Below are 18,914 nucleotides of genomic sequence, written 5' to 3' on the forward strand. Positions count from 1 at the left end.
ACCCCAGGAAGTGCCAGGCCCTAGGGAACAGGGGACCCTAAAGTGCAGGGCACTATATGACCTCTTCTTTATAAAGCCATTACCCTCAAGAACAGGAGACATAGCTGACTTTCCGAACACAGAGAAACAGGCACAGAGACTTAGACAAAATGAGAAGACAAAGGAATTTGTCCCAGATGAATGAACAGGACAAGGCCACAGCAAGAGATTTAAGTGAAATAGATATAAGTAACATGTCTGATGGAAAATTTAAAGCAATGATCATAAGGATACTCACTGGACTTGAGAAAGAAGTGGAGGACATCAATGAGACCATTACACAGAGATAAGAAATAACATTGCAGAGATAAAAGTTTCAATAAACAAAATGACAAACACACTTGATGGAATGAACTGCAGGTTGGAAGAAGCAGAGGAATGAATTAGTGACCTAGAAGACAGAGTAATGGAAAGTAATCAAGCTGAAAAAAAGAATTATGCAAAATGAGAATATACTTAGGGAACTCAGTGACTCCATCAAACATAATAACATTCGTACAATAGGAGTCCCAGAAGAAGAGAGAAAAGGGGGCAGATAATTTATTTAAAGAAATAATACCTGGGGACGCCTGGGTGGCTCAGTTGGTTAAGCATCTGCCTTCAGCTCGTCATGATCTCAGGGTCCTGGATCAAGCCCCTTGGCTTCTCCCTCTCCCTCTGCCTCCCCACTCCTGCTTGTGCGCTTTCTCTCTCTCCCTCTCTCTCAAATAAATAAGTAAAAACTTAAAAAAAAAAAAAAAAGAAAAAAGAATACCTGAAAACTTCCCTAATCTAGGGAAGGAGACAGATATCCAGATCCAGGAAGCACAGAAAACCCCCAACAAAATCAACAAAATCAGATCCATACCAAGACATATTGTAATTAAAATGGCAAAATATAATGATAAAAAATATTAAAAGCATCAAGACAAAACCAGACAGTTACATACAAAGAAAAGTCCAAAAGGTATCAGCAGATTTTTCAGCAGAAATTTTCCAAGCCAGAAAGCAGTGGCATGATACATTCAAAGTGCTAAATGGGAAAAACCTGCAGCCAAGAATACTCTATCTAGCAAGGCTATCACTGAGAATAGAAGGACAGATAAAGAGTTTCCCAGACAAACAAAAACTAAAGGAGTTCATGACCACTAACCCAGCTCTGCAAAAAATATTAAAGGGGACTCTCTGAGTGGAAGGGAGAGGCCAAAAATGACAATGTGAAGTTAGGAAACACAAAAGAAGTAAAATGAATATTTCTGTAAAAAATCAGTCAAGGAATTCACAAAATAAAAAGATGTAAAATATGACACCTTATACCTAAAATGTGTGGAGGAGAGGAGTAAAGAATAGGTTCAAACTTAAACAACCTTCAACTTAATATAGACTGCTATATGCAGAGGCCATATACAAACCTGATGGTTACCACAAATCAAAAACCACCAATAAATTTGCAAAGAATAAAGAAAAAGAAATCCAAATATATCACTAAAGAAAACCAGCAAACCATTAAAGAGAGAAACACAAGAATCAGAGAGAAAATCTTCAGAAACAACCACAAAACAAGAATTAAAATAGCAATAAGTATATATCTATCAAATAGAAAATCAACAAGGAAACAATGGCTTTGAATGACACACTGGACCAGATGGATTTTTTTTTTTAATGATTTTATTTATTGGGACACCCATATCAGGCTCCCTGCTCCGCGGGATGTCTGCTTCTCCCTCTCCCACTCCCCCTGCTTGTGTTCCCTCTCTCGCTGTGTCTCTTTCTGTCAAATAAATAAATAAAATCTTTAAAAAAAATAAAAATAAAAAAATAAAGATTTTATTTATTTATTTGACAGAGAGAGAGAGAGAGCACAAGTGCTGGGAGTGGCAGGCAAAGGGTGAGGGAGAAGCAGACTCCCTGCTGAGCAAGGAGCCTGACATGGGGCTCGATCCCAGGACCCTGGGATCATGACCAGAGCTAAACGCATATGCTTAACCTACTGAGCCACCCAGGCATCCCTGCACAAGATGGATTTAACAGATATATTCAGAACATTCCATTGTAAAACAGTAGAATACACATTTTTTTCAAGTGCACATGGAACATTCTCCAGAATAAATCACATATTAGGCCACAAAACAAGGCTCAACATATTAAGAAAGATTGCAGTCATACCATGGATCTTTTCTGACCACAATGCTGTGAAACTAGAAGTCAACAACAAGAACAAAATTTGGAAAGACCACAAATACATGGAAGTTAAATAACATGCTACTAAACAATGAATGGGTCAACCAGGAAATATAGTAGAAATAAAAAATTACATGGAAACAAATGAAAATGAAAACAGAATGGTTCAAAACCTTTGGGATGCAGTAAATGCAGTTCTAAGAGGGAAGTTTAGAGCAATACAGACCTACTTCAAGAAGCAAAAAAAATCTCAAATAAACAACCTAAACTTCACCTAAAGGAGCTAGAAAAAGAACAGCAAACAAAACCTAAAGCCAACAGAAGGAAAGAAATAGTAAAGATTAGAGCAGAAATAAATGATATAGAAACTAAAAAACCCCAATAGAACAGATCAATGAAACCAGGAGTTAGTTCTTTGAAAAAAAAAAAAAAACAATAAAATTGCTAAATCTCTTGTCAGACTTACCAAGCAGAAAAAAAAAATGACTCAAGTAAATAAAATCACAAATGAAAGAGGAAAAATAACAATAAACACCACAGAAATACACATAAGCGTAAGAGAATATTATGAAAAACTATATGCCAACAAATTGGACAACTAGAAGAAATGGATAAATTCCTAGAAACATACAACCTACCAAACTGAAACAGGAAGAAATAGAAAATTTGACCAGACTGATTACCAGCAAAGAAATTGAATCAGTAATCAAAACCTCCCAAGAAACAAAAGTCCAGGACCAGATGGCTTCACAGGCAAATTCTACCAAACATTTAAAGAAGGTGCCTATTCTTTTCAAATTATTCCAAAAAATAGAAGAGGAAGGAAAACTTCCAAATTCATTCTATAAGGCTAGCATTACCCTGATACCAAAACCTGATAAAGACTCCACTGAAGAGAACTACAGGCCACTGTCTCTGATGAACATAGATGCAGAAATCCTCAACAAAATTCTAGCAAACCAAATCCAACAAGACATTGAAAAAAATCATTCACCATGATCAAGTGGGAATTATTGCTGGTTGCAAGCATGTTTCAATATTCAGAAATGAATCAATGTGATACATCACATCAATAAGACAAAGGAGAAGAAACATGATCTTTTCAATAGATGTAAAAAAACGCATTTAACAGAGTACAACATCCATTCATGATAAAAACCCTCAACAAAGTAGGTTTAGAAGGAACATAACTCAATATAATAAAGGCCATATACAAAAAACCCACAGCTAATATCATCCTCAATGGGGAAAAACTGAGAGGCCTTCCCCTAGGGTCAAGGATGTCCACTCTTACCACTTTAATTCAACATAGTCCTAGAAGTCCTAGCCACAGCAATCAGACAACAAAAAGAAATAAAAGCATCCAAATCAGCAAGGAAGAAGTAAAACTCACTATTTGCAGATGATGTAACACTCTATATAGAAACCCCAAAAGATTCTACCAAAAAAAATACTGGAACTAAAAAAAATGAATTCAGTAAAGTCACGGTATGCAAAATCAATGTACAGAAATCTGTTGCATTTCTATACACTAACAACGAAGCAGCAGGAAAAGAAATTAAGAAAACAATCCCTTTTACAATTGCACAAAAATAATAAGATATCTAGAAATAAACCTAAGCAAGGAGGTGAAAGACCTATACTCTGAAAACTATGAAACACTGATGAAGGAAATTAAAGATGATGGAAAGACATTCCATGCTCATGTACTGGAAGAACAAATAATGTTGGGGCACCTGGGTGGCTCAATCAGTTAAGTGTCTGACTCTTGGTTTCGGCTCAGGTCATGATCTCAGGGTCTTGAGATTGAGCCCCTCCTTGGGCTGCATACTCAGTGTGGAGTCTGCTTGAAATTCTCTTCTTCTCTCTCCCCTCTGCCCCTCCTCCCCCCTCCCTAAAATAAAAGAAAAAATAATGTTAAAATGTCTATACAACCCAAAGCAATCTGTAAATTTAATGCAATCCCTATCAAAATACCAACAGCATTTTTCACAGAGCTAGAACAAACAATCCGAAAATTTATATGGAACCACAAAAGACCCCAAATAGCCTATGCAGTCTTGTAAAAGAAAAGCAAAGCTGGAGGCATCGCAATCCTAAACTTCAAGTTATATTACAAAGCTGTAGTGATCAAAACAGTATGGTACTCTCACAAAAACAGACACATAGATCAATGGAACAGAATAGAGAGCCCAGAAATGGACCCTCAACTCTATGGTCAACTCATTTTCAACAAAGCAGGAAAGAATGTCTAATGGACAAAAGACAGTCTCTTCAACAAATGGTGTTGGGAAGAATGAACAGGAACAGAAAAAGAATGAAACTGGACTGCTTTCTTACACCATACACAAAAATAAATTCAAAATGGATGAAAGACTTAAATGTGAGACCTGAAACCACAATATCCTAGAAGAGAACATAGGCAGTAATGTCTCTGACATCAGCAGAAGCAACTTGTTTCTAGATAGGTCCCCTGGGGCAAGGGAAACAAAAGCAAAAATAAGCTATTAGGACTACCTCAAAGAAAAAAAAAAACACTTTTGCACAGAGAAGGAAACAATCAACAAAACTAAAAGGCAACCTGTAGAATGAGAGAAGATATTTGCAAATGATATATCCAATAAAGGGCTAGTATCCAAAATATATAAAGAACTTATAAAACTCAACACCCAAAAAACAAATAATCCAATTTAAAAATGGGCAGAAGACATGAATAGACATTTTTCTAAAGAAGACATCCAGATGGCCAACAGACATATGAAAAGATGGTCATCATCACTTATCGTCAGGGAAATGCAAATCAAAAATACAATGAGACACCACCTCACACCTGTCAGAATGGCTAAAATCAGCAACATAGGAAATAACAGGTGTTGGTTGAGGATGTGGAGAAAAAGGAACCCTTGTGCACTGTTGGTGGGAATGCAAACTGGTGAAGCCACTGTGGAAAACAGTATGGAGTTTCCTCAAAAAGTTAAAAATAGAACTACTCTAACTACAAAAACACGAATTCAGAGAGATACATGCATCCATATGCTGATAGCAGTATTATTTACAATAGCCAAACTATGGAGCAGGCCAAGTGTCCATTGATTGATGAATGGATAAAGAAGAAGTATGATATACATGTGTATATATATGTATATATACTGGAATAGATATACCCATATATAATGGAATATTATTCAGCCATAAAAAAGAATGAAATCTTGCCATTTGCAACAACATGGATAGAGCTAGAGAGTGTAACACTAAGCAAAATAAGTCAGAGAAAGACAAATACCATATGATTTCATTCATATGTGGAATTTAAGAAACAAAACAAGAAAGAGACAGAGACAGAGAGAGAAACCAAGAAACAGACTTGTATCTATAGAGAGCAAACTGATGGTTACCAGAGAGGAGGTGGGTTAGGGGATGGGTTAAATAGGTGATGGGGATTAAGGAGTGCACTTGCTGTGATTAGCACAGGGTGATTAAAATAAAAACTTAAAAAAATTTTTTTTTGTACCACAATGCCACTAACTCAACCCTATATTAGTGAGAAAATAAAGAGACCATGGTAAAAGTTCCAAGTCTGTTATCAAGGTCTAGTAGCCACATATAACATCCACTGATGTGAATAGAGTAGAACTAAGAACAAATTATTGAACAGGTGAGTCTAAGTCATCCTCAAAGTGTACTCCCTCTTGGAATAATCTATACTTTAAAGATTTTATTTATTTATTTGAGAGATAGAGAGAGAGCATGTATGCATGTGGGGGTAGAGGCAGAGGGAGAGAATCTTCTTCAAGGTGATTCCCCTTTGAGCGTGGAGCCAGACTCAGGGCTCGATTCCACGACCCTGAGATATGACCTGAGCTGAAACCCAAGAGTTGGATACTCAACTGACTGAGCCACCCAGGAGCATCTAAGTGGATAAATCTTTTTAAAAAATAATAAAAGATATTTAACCATGAGATACAGTATCAGTTTATTGTCCCATAGCACCTGCCATGAGGATGTCAGAAAAGCAACTTGGTCAGCTTCTTCTAGCTCCTCCCAGCCACCTGAAATCTATGCCTAAAGTTTAATGATGGAATATTGGTCTGTGTAGTATAAGAATTGATAATCACTCAGCTATCCCAGCAAATTCATTGCCAACCATTAAATGATTATAGACGATTCACTGTAAACAACACAAGATAGCTTTTCTATGGCCTCTCAAGAAAAAGAGCTAACAGTAAGGCTCAATAGACTTTTTTCTGGCTCATAATCAAAATCTTGCATTTCACAGATAATTCCTTCTCTGAGTGATAGATAATTCCTACTTTGTTTTATATACTTGAGTTTTATCCTTACTACTATCAGCATTAGTAAATTTATATCATATGACAATTACCTGAAATACCTTCATCAATAGCACATCCATGCCTCAGCTATATATTTCTATATCAAAATTCCTCTGGGGTGCCTGGCTGATTCAGTTGGAAGAGCACGTGACCCTTGATCTCAGGGTTGTGAGTTCAAGCTCCATGTTGGGTGTAGAAATTGCTTAAAAAAATAAATAACTTAAAATTTTTTAAATAAAAAAAAATAAAATTCCTCTAAATTAAAATTTGCATATGGATTTTTAAAATCACTTATTTTCTTCCAGTATATAGATTCTGATTTCTTAGAATTTAACCTTAACAGATTCATATTTTGCTTTTTTTTTTTTTTTTAAGTAGTCTACATACCCAGCTTGGAGCCCATCACAGGACTTGAACTCATAATCCTGAGATCAAGACCTGAGCTGAGATCAAGAGTCTGATGGGATGCTTACTTAACCTACTGAGCCACTCAGATGCCCCTCTTTTCTAGCTTTTTTAAATTTTTGAATTATGTTCTATGTTATGGTTTTACTTAGAATTTTGCACATAAAGTATTTTTCTCTGAAAACCATCATTTAGTAATTGTCTTATGTTCCTTACTGCTACCATGAAAACTTTGTGACTTATTTTTAAGCATTCTTTTAAAAAAAAAAAGTTTATTTATTAGAGAGAGAGCTTGTGAGCATGCGAGTGGGGTAGGGGGGCAGAGGGAGAAAGAGTCGTAAGCAGATTCCGTGCTGAGGGCAGAGCTGGACGTGGGGCTTGATCTCACCACCCTGATATCATGGCCGGAGCTGAAACCAAGAGTTGGGCACTCAACCAACTGCACCACTCAGGTGCCCCAAACATTCTTTATGACAACTTCATTGGAATCATGGATGTGAACAAAGATTTGGAATGTGATCAGGTTCACACAAAATTTTTAGGTTGCCCATATCTTGAAACTCACCTTTCTACTGAAATATTAGTGAAATAAACTTCATTTAAAGGTTTATTTGTGAAAAGCAAGTACTAATTGTTATAAAAAACCAAATGCTACTGTGGTTAATTACATGAACAGTGTAGCCAGACTGCTTGGGGTCAAATCCCAGAGCTACTACTTGTGTAACCACAGGTAAGAGATTTAACCTCTCTATGATTCAATTTTCCCACCTGCACAGTTGGGCTAATAATGGTACCTCCCCCATAAGTTTGTTAAGAAGGTTAACAATGAATATATGCAAAGTAGTTAGCGTTGATGTAGTAAGTTTAGTTACTTCTACCCAAATAATTTGTGGGTCTGTTACCTGGGACCTTTATTACTTTCCCTTTTTTAAAAAAATAATTTCTTTTTCTCCCTTTCTTTCATGTAGTTTTCCCTTTTTAGAAGAGTTCTAGATCTCCATTATCATCAAAATGTATTATTTAGTACCGATGCTGACTTACCTCAATTTCCCACAGGAAAACTTAGTTATGACTTTATCAAAGCCCAGGCTGGGATTAGGTAGGTAACACAGATACTTTTTTTCTCAGTCTAGTCTTTCTCTGAATTCTTTCTTCTCATCTTCAACAGATGCCACTTAAGGTGATAATAGAATTGAGAAGCAACTTAGAAAGGAAAAGGCAACCTGCCTTCTAGAGCCCTAAGAGATTTTATGAACAAAACAAAGAAAAATCCAGACATTATATCTAGTAAATGCTCCAGGAGGATAAAAAGGGACAAAAACTTCAACCAATAAAGTAGTTAATATAGAAGTTTTTCCACATCACAACACATTCTGATCTTACTCTGAGAGTGTTTTGCTACTTAATCCTTTCATGGACATTATATGCACTAGAGAGGAGAAGAGCAAGAACAGAATAGAGTTTCAAAGGGAATAAGATAATGGAAATTCAGATGAAAAAGAGGAGATTTTTTTTTTAAAAAGACAAAGTTTTGCAAGGAGGCAATGGGAGCAGGAATGGAAATGGGAAATTCAATAAGAAAGCTGCATAGTGAGAGGTATGGGAATTAATGCAGGGCTTTGTAGATGGCAATAAGTACAGTTCTACTTTAAACAAAAATCCAATGGGAAAAAAAAGTCGGAGAACATATGGGAAAATAACTAGAAAGCTGTTGAAAGGATGAACCAGGAAAGAAGAAAAGAGCTTAAATTCACAACAATGTTTGAGAGAGTGAAGAAAGGTTTTCTTCCTCTTCAAGATTCCCACGTCCTCTGAAAATGTGGTCACTAAGATGCAGCCATCTTTGTGGTATTCACCCCATTTCCTTCCTTTTCATTCAAATAGGCTGAAAATCACTTTTACTAGAAACTTGCCAAATCATATTTCAAAAGTTTGTAGAAGACTTGATGCTCTTCCAATAGTGTCTTGGGGTCGGCTGTTTCATTTGGTCATACACATTTGGCTATCCTTGAATAGCCACAACAGCACCAGGCAAAACGAAACTTTGCTCACCAGGTTGGAGCAAAGGGCTCAGGTTACTTCCTCATGTGACCCAGTTGGCTTGGCTTTCTTCTGTGGCAGCAAACTGAATCTCTAGCTCCAGCCAGCTGTCACAAGGCTGCCAATGGTCAAAGGATGTCCGGGCTCTTAACATAGCCTGAGGATCCATGCACACCTTTGGCCCAAAGAAGCTCCACCACTTGCCACAAGGAGGGCCAGAATAGAACCCAGTGTCCTAGCTTAAAATGCACTTTCACTACAGAGACTAGGTTTACAGACTCTAAACATGGGTATGCAAGGCTTAGTGAAGAGCTTTCACTTACCAGGAGACGCTACTATTTGGGAAACTTTTTTTTCTTCCTTCTTTCCCACTTTCTATTAGATTAACAACGTTTACTGTTTTTTGGTTTTTGTTTTTCCCCTGGCCCTCTCTATCCTTCCCTCCTGCTATACTGTTTGGAGGCTATGATGTTTCATTTCTTTTAGCGGTTTCCACTAATTAAAAAAATATATGATGAGATTTCTCAAACACATACAAATAGAGATAATAATATAAACTTCCCCATGTATTCATCATCACCTTCATCAGGTATAAATAAATAGCCAATTTTGTTACACCTCTGATTGTTTTGTTTTTAAGTGTATTTATTTATTTAAGTAATCTCTGCCCCCAACATGGGGCTCAAACTCACCACCCCAAGACCAAGAGTTGCATGCTTTTCTAACTGAACCACCCAGGCAACCCACACTTCTGATTATTTTGAAGAAATTCTAGATAGCAGGGACACCTACACGGCTCAGTCGGTTAAGCATCTGCCTTTGGTTCAGGTCATGATCCCAGGGTCCTGGGATCGAGTCCCTCATGGGGCTCCTTGCTTAGCAGGGAGGCTGCTTCTCCCTCTGCCTGCCCCTCTCCCTGCTTGTGCTCTCTCTCGCTCTCTGACAAATAAATAAATAAAATCTTTAAAAAGGATAAAATAAATAAATAAAAAGAAATTCTAGACAACATATCATTTTACCTATACATATTTTACTATGTATCTTTACAAGATAAGGATTCTTTTTAAAAAAACATCATTATAATACTATCATCACACCTAAGGAAAATTAACAATAATTCCTTAATATTATCAAATATCTAGTCAGTGTTCATACTTAATTGTCTTCATTGTCTTACATTTTTCTTTTTTTACATCTTCTACCCATCTCTACCTGTTTCATCTCGTAATTTTATTTATTTATTTTTTATTTTATTTATTTATTTTTAAAGATTTTATTTATTTATTTGAGAGAGAGAGCACATGAGAGGGGGGAGGGTCAGAGGGAGAAGCAGACTCCCCGCCGAGCAGGGAGCCCGATGCGGGACTCGATCCTGGGACTCCAGAATCATGACCTGAGCCGAAGGCAGTGGCTTAACCAACTGAGCCACCCAGGCGCCCCTCGTAATTTTATTTTTAATTAAAGAAACTTGTTTTTGTTATTTACTGAGTTTCCCACAGTCTCGATTTTGCTGATTTCATCCTCAGTGTTATTTGTTTGTTTAAAAAAAAAACAAAAATATGTTCCACTGTCTCTTATATTTCTTGTGAAATCATAGTTAGGTCTAAAGTCTTGATCAGGGGGCGCCTCGGTGGCTCAGTCAGTTAAGCGTCTGCCTTCAGCTCAGGTCATGATCTCAGGGTCCTGGGATCAAGCCCCGCATCGGGCTCCCTGCTCAGCGGGGAGCCTGCTTCTCCCTCTCCTCCCCACTTGTGCTCTCTATCTCACTATCTCTGTCTCTCTCTCTCAAATAAATAAAATCTAAAAAAAATTAAAAAAAAAAAAGAAACTGCTCCCCATTCTGTACCCATCCACATGTAGCAGGGTGCCTGAGCAGTCCGGTGTGTTCCCCACATGTCCTTTCTGGCATTATTGCCTCATGGATCATCACTGCATTTGCCCCTCAAGAGTTCCCTGCCCATGATCACATTCTCTGGTTTCTGCTATTGCTTCTAATTCATTGGTGACCCATTTACTTCAAATCCAGTGTCTGGGACTTCTTTTTCTGGAGACAGAAAATTTTTAAGCAAAACTGGTCAGTCTCCTTTACTTACACAGAAGTCATGTCTAATTTGTAGGTGGATAATTTGGATATTACTGGAACTGTTTCTCCTGTCTGAATGACTATAATATGTGGAATCTCATTTGAGAATGAGGCAATTACATATAAACTTTCTTTTTTTTTTTAAGATTTTATTTATTTATTTATGAGAGAGAGCACATGAGAGGGGGGAGGGTCAGAGGGAGAAGCAGACTCCCTGCCGAGCAGGGAGCGTGATGCGGGACTCGATCCAGGGACTCCAGGATCATGACCTGAGCCGAAGGCAGTCGCTTAACCAACTGAGCCACCCAGGCGCCCCACATATAAACTTTCTTAATATTTGCTTTCTGTGTTGGAGCCTATGGAGTGATGGGAACCTAAATGCAATAACATTTTATAGTCAAATTTTAAGAGCTGAATCTGGAAACTTCTTGAGTCTCCAAATCTCCAACATCAGTAGTTAAGATGACTAGGTTTGTTCACTAACCAAGTGACTCTCACCCACCAGCTTTCTAGGTTGGCTGATTCTTTCCTGCAGAATACTTAAAAGGCATTGTCTCATGTAATTCTCACCAAACCCCCATGACATAGGAACTCCTGTTGCAAACCACAACACACCAGCACCTTTTAGGTCACCTGTAAAGAACAAATGCTGCTGATATTAAATCAAAGTGTGCTAGGGTTTTGCTCTAGTCACTGTAATGTGAATATTGATCATTACCATCATCAAGGTTTCCAGGACTTCTAACTAGACAATTACGGAGGGCTACTAAAAAAGTGTGAAGCAGAACCTATAATTTTGGTGGTCTTAGCCTTTCCAGTTGTGAGCTACATGGATGATGTGTGCACATTGGTTGCCCTCTGGACACTCTCTCTGCTTTTGGTGTGTGGAAATTTCCTAGAAGGGGAAATAAAAAGCTAATCCCATGCAGAGGAGACAGAGGGAGAAGAGTAGAAGAAAGAAGTAATAGAAAAGAAAAAGTTTCCTTGACTTAAGACTTACCCATAAGCTACCATATATAGATAACTTAAGTCAGAGGGGAAATATAGTAGATTTACATTCTTGCTGTGTGTTTTATCACAATACCAGAAGACTCTAGCAACAGAGGAAGAACAACATGAAAAACACTGAGAAACAACAACAACAAAAATATTCTGACAGGCTGCTCATCTCCCACACGGTGATATTTTCTCTGGTCAGGTTGCTAATGTTATGGTTGAGAAGGAGGGTGATTGGAGGATGGCAGTAATGAGTATATTCAGGAATAAGTTTTAGAAATTCTTGATGCAGTTCAGTAACATCTTGCTAAATCTCAAGCCTGGTAATTTATATACACTCTCATATAAAAACACAGACACAGGGCGCCTGGGTGGCTCAGTTGGTTGGGCGACTGCCTTCGGCTCAGGTCATGATCCTGGAGTCCCTGGATCGAGTCCCGCATCGGGCTCCCTGCTCGGCAGGGAGTCTGCTTCTCCCTCTGACCCTCCTCCCTCTCATGCTCTCTGTCTCTCATTCTCTCTGTCTCAAATAAATAAATAAAATCTTTAAAAAAAAAAAAAAACACAGACACACTCTTCTGCCCTGGTTCTTTAGTAAAGAGAGGGCAGCTTATAGCTAAAGAGAAAGCTCACATTACAAAGACTTCATTACTTTTACAAAATATGTACCCAAGGACATTTACTAGTGCACTGAGAGCTATTATCATAAATAATTAAAACTAAACTATTCTTCTCTAAATAAATGTATAAAGTACATTGGGTGATTCAGAGCACTAAGCTTTCTCAACATAGTCTTTTGTACACTTACAATGCAAGAACCCATCCAGGTCATTAAAATCAGATTCCCGGTTCTTCCATAGAGACTTTTAGAGCAGATTTGGATGGGGCACAGCGACTTAGGATACTGAACTCCTTCCTACTGTTTGGTTTTTTTCTTCCGTACTACAGTGATTATTCATAAGAGAATGAAAATGTTTATAGACACCTTTACATAAGGGCCCCTCACAGCAGTATTTTATACAAATACTTGGACACATAGTTCAAAAAGTCCGAGTGTCAACCAACATATTTCTCAAGCATCACTGCCAATCACAGAAGCCACTGTGGTTTACGTTGAGGAGTTTCCTTCCAAACAGTTCCCTACTCAAAGAATACAAAATGAAGAGCCATCACAACATCACCAAAAAGATTCCCTATGCCCTTTAACCCAACATACATTCTCATATTTTGCTCAAAACACTGATTTAGATATGTAATAACTTCTTGGCTTGCTCCTGTGTGGATCTTAGAGGAAACTGAGGTTGCCATGAGAGGGAAGAGCTATTTTAGGGTTGATTTCACTAGGCAGGATTCTCCTTGGTTAGTAGACTTCTGAGGTTATCCTGATTTGAGTCTTCTGAAGGTAAGTCACCTTTAGGAATCCCAGCACCTGGAGGTTAGTCTGACCCAATTCAGCTCTTGGAACTGAAGTTAATTCAACAGCAGCTTACAGAGAACCTGACCTAGGTTTTTATTCCTGGGGTCTCTTTAAGTAAAACTAGACCTCTGCTTCCTCTATCCTTCTTAAATCTTTAAAATCAGCAGAGATCCACTCAAGAACGCAGGCTCTGTATATTTGCAGATGTGTTACCTAAAGGCTGTGAGTACACACACTGTCTCCAAATCAAAAGGATTCATGTCAGACTTTAGGAAACCTCATGTCAAATAAACATCTCTATCATGATAGGTTGAAGTAACAACTAAATGATAAACCAAGGCATTTGAGAAGATTTATATGTAACTTCAATTTCAATATCCTGACGCTCATTATCAGTAATCAGAGATAGGCACAGCAAAAAAGTACAAGCTTAATTTTGCCCAAATCTTAAACCCATCCTCTATCAGTTTTTTCATCAAAGTTGCAGTTATCATGGTCTTCTGACTTGCCCTTTTCCCTTCCACCTGCATCACGTCACCACCGGCAGCTTGAACAAATTCAGTAATCTAGAATGTACAAACACATGTGTTACGTCCACTCTCTGGTCTTGATCTCTGTTTATTCTTTCTCTTCCCTTATAAGATTCTAGAGAAATATGTGAACCTGAACAGGTATTTGCACCTATTGGCTCAATTAAGGTCACATTTGACAGATTTGTGTTACACCTTAATAAGATGTTCTATCATCCATTCCATCACGGGTTATGTAAAATAGCAGGCGAATCATCAAAAGGTAACCAACTGGAAGGAGGAAGAATACATAATTAGCAGCCAAGAGGTCGCCGTTGTGAGGTGTTAGAGGCATTGAGAAAGGCCTTCTCAATCCAAACTCTTAATTGGTTCCTACCAGAGGCTGTTTCCACCACGGTGTTTGAAAATGTCACATTACCCTCCCTTGGAGCCGGGGGAGGGGGGTTAGAAAGTGGCTCCTGTGCCATCACGCCCCGTCCCACTCTCAGGCTAGACAGCCTTAATCCACCGTGACTTTCTGTTTTTGCTAAACTCAGATGTGCCCTTGCAGTACTTCTCAATGCGCTGCAGACAGCCGCTATCAACTGTTAGCATTAGCTCTTTAAAAGAATACTATTTGCTATTCTGAGGTTACTTACGGCTTTGATGTCTTTAAACTAAAATGAAATGTCAGGCATAGAAACTTTAAAACTTGGATGTTTATATCAACAGGGTGTAAAACCTGCTAAAATGGGAAAATGTTTCGTAAAGAAGAAGAAAGGAAATGTTGGGGCACGAATTTGGGGCAAGGAGCAGTTCCTTGTAAAATATTCTGGCCAAAGGGAGATTAGACTGCAATATGAATAATCACTTGGGACACACGTGCAGAACTTTTCATAAAGCGGTAATTTTTTAGAATGAAAACACTAGACTGTGAATCCATTTGTTATCCTGTTATCTAGGTATCCTTACCTAGAGACTAAGATACGATATGTTTTTGTAAATATTTAAAATGGAGACCGAAAGGAGAGATCAGGGAATAATTTTATTTTCAATAGTAATGACCCATTCTCACCTCTCATGTGAGGTTTGTCCTGTTCTTCAAATGAGAAAGTGAAGAAGGTAAGAAAGTAAAGAAGGGCAAGTTCAGAAGGCAGAAAAGTGTGAGCCAAAGACAAACTGCACACTGTAAAGCCAGGTGAAAATAAAATAAAAGAATTTTAGTATCATAATTACAGCAGCAAAAACTTCTGCGATCAGGGAATTAGTGGAGTCTCTATTTCAAGTGTTTAAAGCTGGAAGTCTGCAAATTGGGGGCTTGCTTCTGCATTTTGAGTGTCAGCACGGAACTGGCATTTGTCCTTAGGTCAAGTCCTCATTTCTTTCCAGGAAGTACTATTTTGGTAAATCTTTTAGTGATACAAACATAAGCTCAGTCAGTCCCCACACTGCTCAGTCCATTTGGGCTGCTATAACCAAATAGCATAGACTGGGCAGCTTCTAAGCAACAGGAATTTATTTCTCACTCTTCTGGAGGCTGGAAATTCCAAGATCAAGGTAGCAGCGTGATCACATTCTGGTGAGAGCCCTCTTCCTTGTTCACACTTGGTGCCTTTTCACTCTGTCCCACATCGTGGAAGGGGCTAGGGGTCTCCCTGGAGCCTCTTTCACAAGGCATCAAACCCTTCATGAGAGCCCCTCTCATATGACTTAAGTAACTCTGAAAGGCCCCACCTACTAACACCATCACCTTTGGGGCCAGGGTTTCAACATATGAATTTTGCGGGAACATGAACTTTCAGACCATAGCATCACCGCTCAGGGATGCTCTGAATCAGCAAGTTACACAAACGCAAAAACTGACGTTAACGTTGTGCTTAGTCCTTTAAATTAGTTCATTATCGGCGGAACCTTGCCTCTCCAGATAAAGAAAATATTTTCCTCCACAATCTGAATTTCAGCTGCCTCATGCCTGAAAATTATCCCTATCTCTGAAGATATTTGATTGGCTTTATCCAAGCATTTGTTTGCAAGGAGATAAGGAAACCAGATTATGGCAAGTAGGATTTTCAGACTAACCTCTTCTCCAGTTTATGCCTGAGGAAATAGAATCCCAGGAAAATGGATGCATGTGTACACATGTTCCCTGGGTAGTATACAGGACCGGCTACACAGTTTGTGGGCTCAGTACAAAATGAAAATGCACAGCACTTTGTTTAAAAAGCAAGAAACAAATACCATCAAAGCTACTAAAATGTAAAGCTTTTTCCTCTCTTCCATTGTCTCTTTCTCTACCTCTGATGGTATTCTTTATTTGCTACTTAATGTCACTCTCCCTTTAGCACCAGAATACTCACGGGCAAGTTCAGATACTCACAAATATTGACAAAGACTCTCTCCTTGGTCAGACAGTAAGCAGACTCCTCTGACCTTCTTCTTGACCAGGCCGGAACCATGACCCCCATCCTGGCTATATAGCCCAATTGTAACAAGAGTCTTAAGTCAGTTTAGAGAGAATCTCCCACCCTTGATACAGGAGCATCGTGGCCTGCCTTCAGCAAGAATCCTGTGAAGTCAATTAACAAGAATCCCCCTATTGTGGGTATCTCCTCTTAGTAATTCTCCATCCCCAGACTCCTCGCTCTGCTCCTTGGCTATAATCTCCATTGTCCTTGCTGTATTCAGAGCAGAGCCTGATCTCTCAACTCTATTGCCACAGTCTTGACACCTATTGTAATAGTCCCGAATAAAGTATTCCTTATTGCTTTAACAGATGTCAGAATAACTTTTTCTTTAACAGTTATGATCCTGCCACTCAGGATCCGATTCATCATCAGACCCCTGGACCCTTCACCCAGGATCCCAAGTGCACATCTTTGAAGCCTTTGTCTTCAGTCCTGACTGATTGGGGATCCGTTGGTGAGTCTGACTACTAAGTCAGTGCTTTGGATGACAGTCCACTGAAGCACTGTAAGGGCAGATTTTGATTTCTTAGGATTCTGAGTATACTCTCTGAGGCCGGGTTACATGCAGTCACAGGTTTTCCTCTTCGAAAGATACCTCCTGAGCTGGAAATTCTTTCTGGAACTTTCAAAAGGAGATTCACTCCCTGATTCTTGGGTTGGAAATTTCTTCCTAGCACTTTGTTTCAAGCGTGATTTATTTCTTGACTCCTAGGCTGGAAATTTGTTTCCTGGCTCCTTGTGAAGCCTCTTTGTTTTCTCTGTTTGATCCTGCTTCTGCGGTGGGAATGTCTCAGTCAACTGAAGCCTCCTTCTCAAACTCCTGTTAACTATATGCTCTACCACTGTGGCACTAATTCTGCCCACTTTCTTTCTAGTTGATGTGATTTCACAAAGGATAATTTGGAACTTAGGATCTCTCCTAACTGGCTCATCTAAGACCTCTCTTTTTCCATCGCCTCTACTCCTTTTACCACCTTCGATCTTCCCTTCGTACCCTGAACCTTTTGATATGTCCACCTTCCAACTCCTGCCTCCTCCATCCTCCTATCGACCCCTCCAGAGCTTTCCTGTCCCACTCCAGGCCCTCAAATCCCCATAATCACTAGAACTTTAAGCTCCTGCCCCCATTGGAGGCTCTTAAGAAACTCAGGGACCCTGGAAATAACTACCTGAGGCTAAAAAGGTTAAAGAAGGGGCCCCTGGGTGGCTCAGTCGTTAAGTGTCTGCCTTCAGCTCAGGTCATGATCCCAGGGTCCTGGGATCGAGCCCCGCATCGGGCTGCCTGCTCAGGGGGAGCCTGCTTCTCCCTCTCCCACTCCCCCTGCTTGTGTTCCCTCTCTCACTGTGTCTCTCTCTGTCAAATAAATAAATAAAATCTTAAAAAAATAAAAAGGATAAAGAAGGCTGATTATAAATAGACTGGATATTTTATCCACTCAGATGTGCTTTGTAAACATTCAAACAAGGGATTGATGTCCCCTCAAGCTCTCACCTAAAATTTAGTCCACAGGCTCCATAAAATTACGTATCAGAGCAAAAGAAAATCTTAATCTCCTCCACAAGTATTGAGTGGTTAAGCTCAACTTGTCCCATTTGTCAGAAACATAATTCAGATAAAAAGATAAAGTGGAACAAAGATGTGTCCCAAGTATTTCATATAAACCAGTCAGTTTATATTACTGTTTAGAACTTTAATACTGGCTGGGTGCCTGGGTGGCTCAGTTGGTTAAGCGACTGCCTTCGGCTCAGGTCATGATCCTGGAGTCCCGGGATCGAGTCCCGCATCGGGCTCCCCGCTCGGCGGGGAGTCTGCTTCTCCCTCTGACCCTCCTGTCTCTCATTCTCTCTGTCTCAAATAAATAAATAAAATCTTAGAACTTTAATACTGGCTAAAATTTTACAATGAAAGCTATTTGATCTCTATTTGTGTCTATCTGTATGTTTGTGTATATTTATGCATGTATAATGTCATGTATATGTGACATTTTTCTACTTCCAGATGGTATTACCAAATTAATTCACAAAATCCCATAAAGGAACTCTATTCAAATTGGCTTAGAGATAAATACAAACTTAAATGAATAAAATAATCCTAGGGGCACCTGAGTGGCTCCTTTTAAAATTCCCCTTTGGCTCAGGTCATGATTCCAGGGTCCTGGGATCGAGCCCCGCATTGGTCTTCCTGTTCTGCGGGAGGCCTGCTTCTCCCTCTCCCACTCCCCCTGCTTGTGTTCCCTCTCTCACTGTGTCTCTCTCTGTCAAATAAATAAATAAAATCTTAAAAAAAAAAATAATCCTAAAACTATCAGACACATAGAAATTTTTAAAAAATTTTTAAAAAGAAGCATAGAAATTATCCCAATTTTTTTTTCTTTTTAAAGATTTTATTTATTTATTTGAGAGAAAGAGAGAGAGTACAAGCAGGGGGAGTGGCAGGCAGAGGGAGAGGGAGAAGCAGAATCCCCACTG

Source organism: Mirounga leonina, unplaced genomic scaffold, assembly GCF_011800145.1.
Source record: "Mirounga leonina isolate KUSES-001 unplaced genomic scaffold, KU_Mleo_1.0 Mir_176, whole genome shotgun sequence".
NCBI lineage: Eukaryota > Metazoa > Chordata > Mammalia > Carnivora > Phocidae > Mirounga > Mirounga leonina.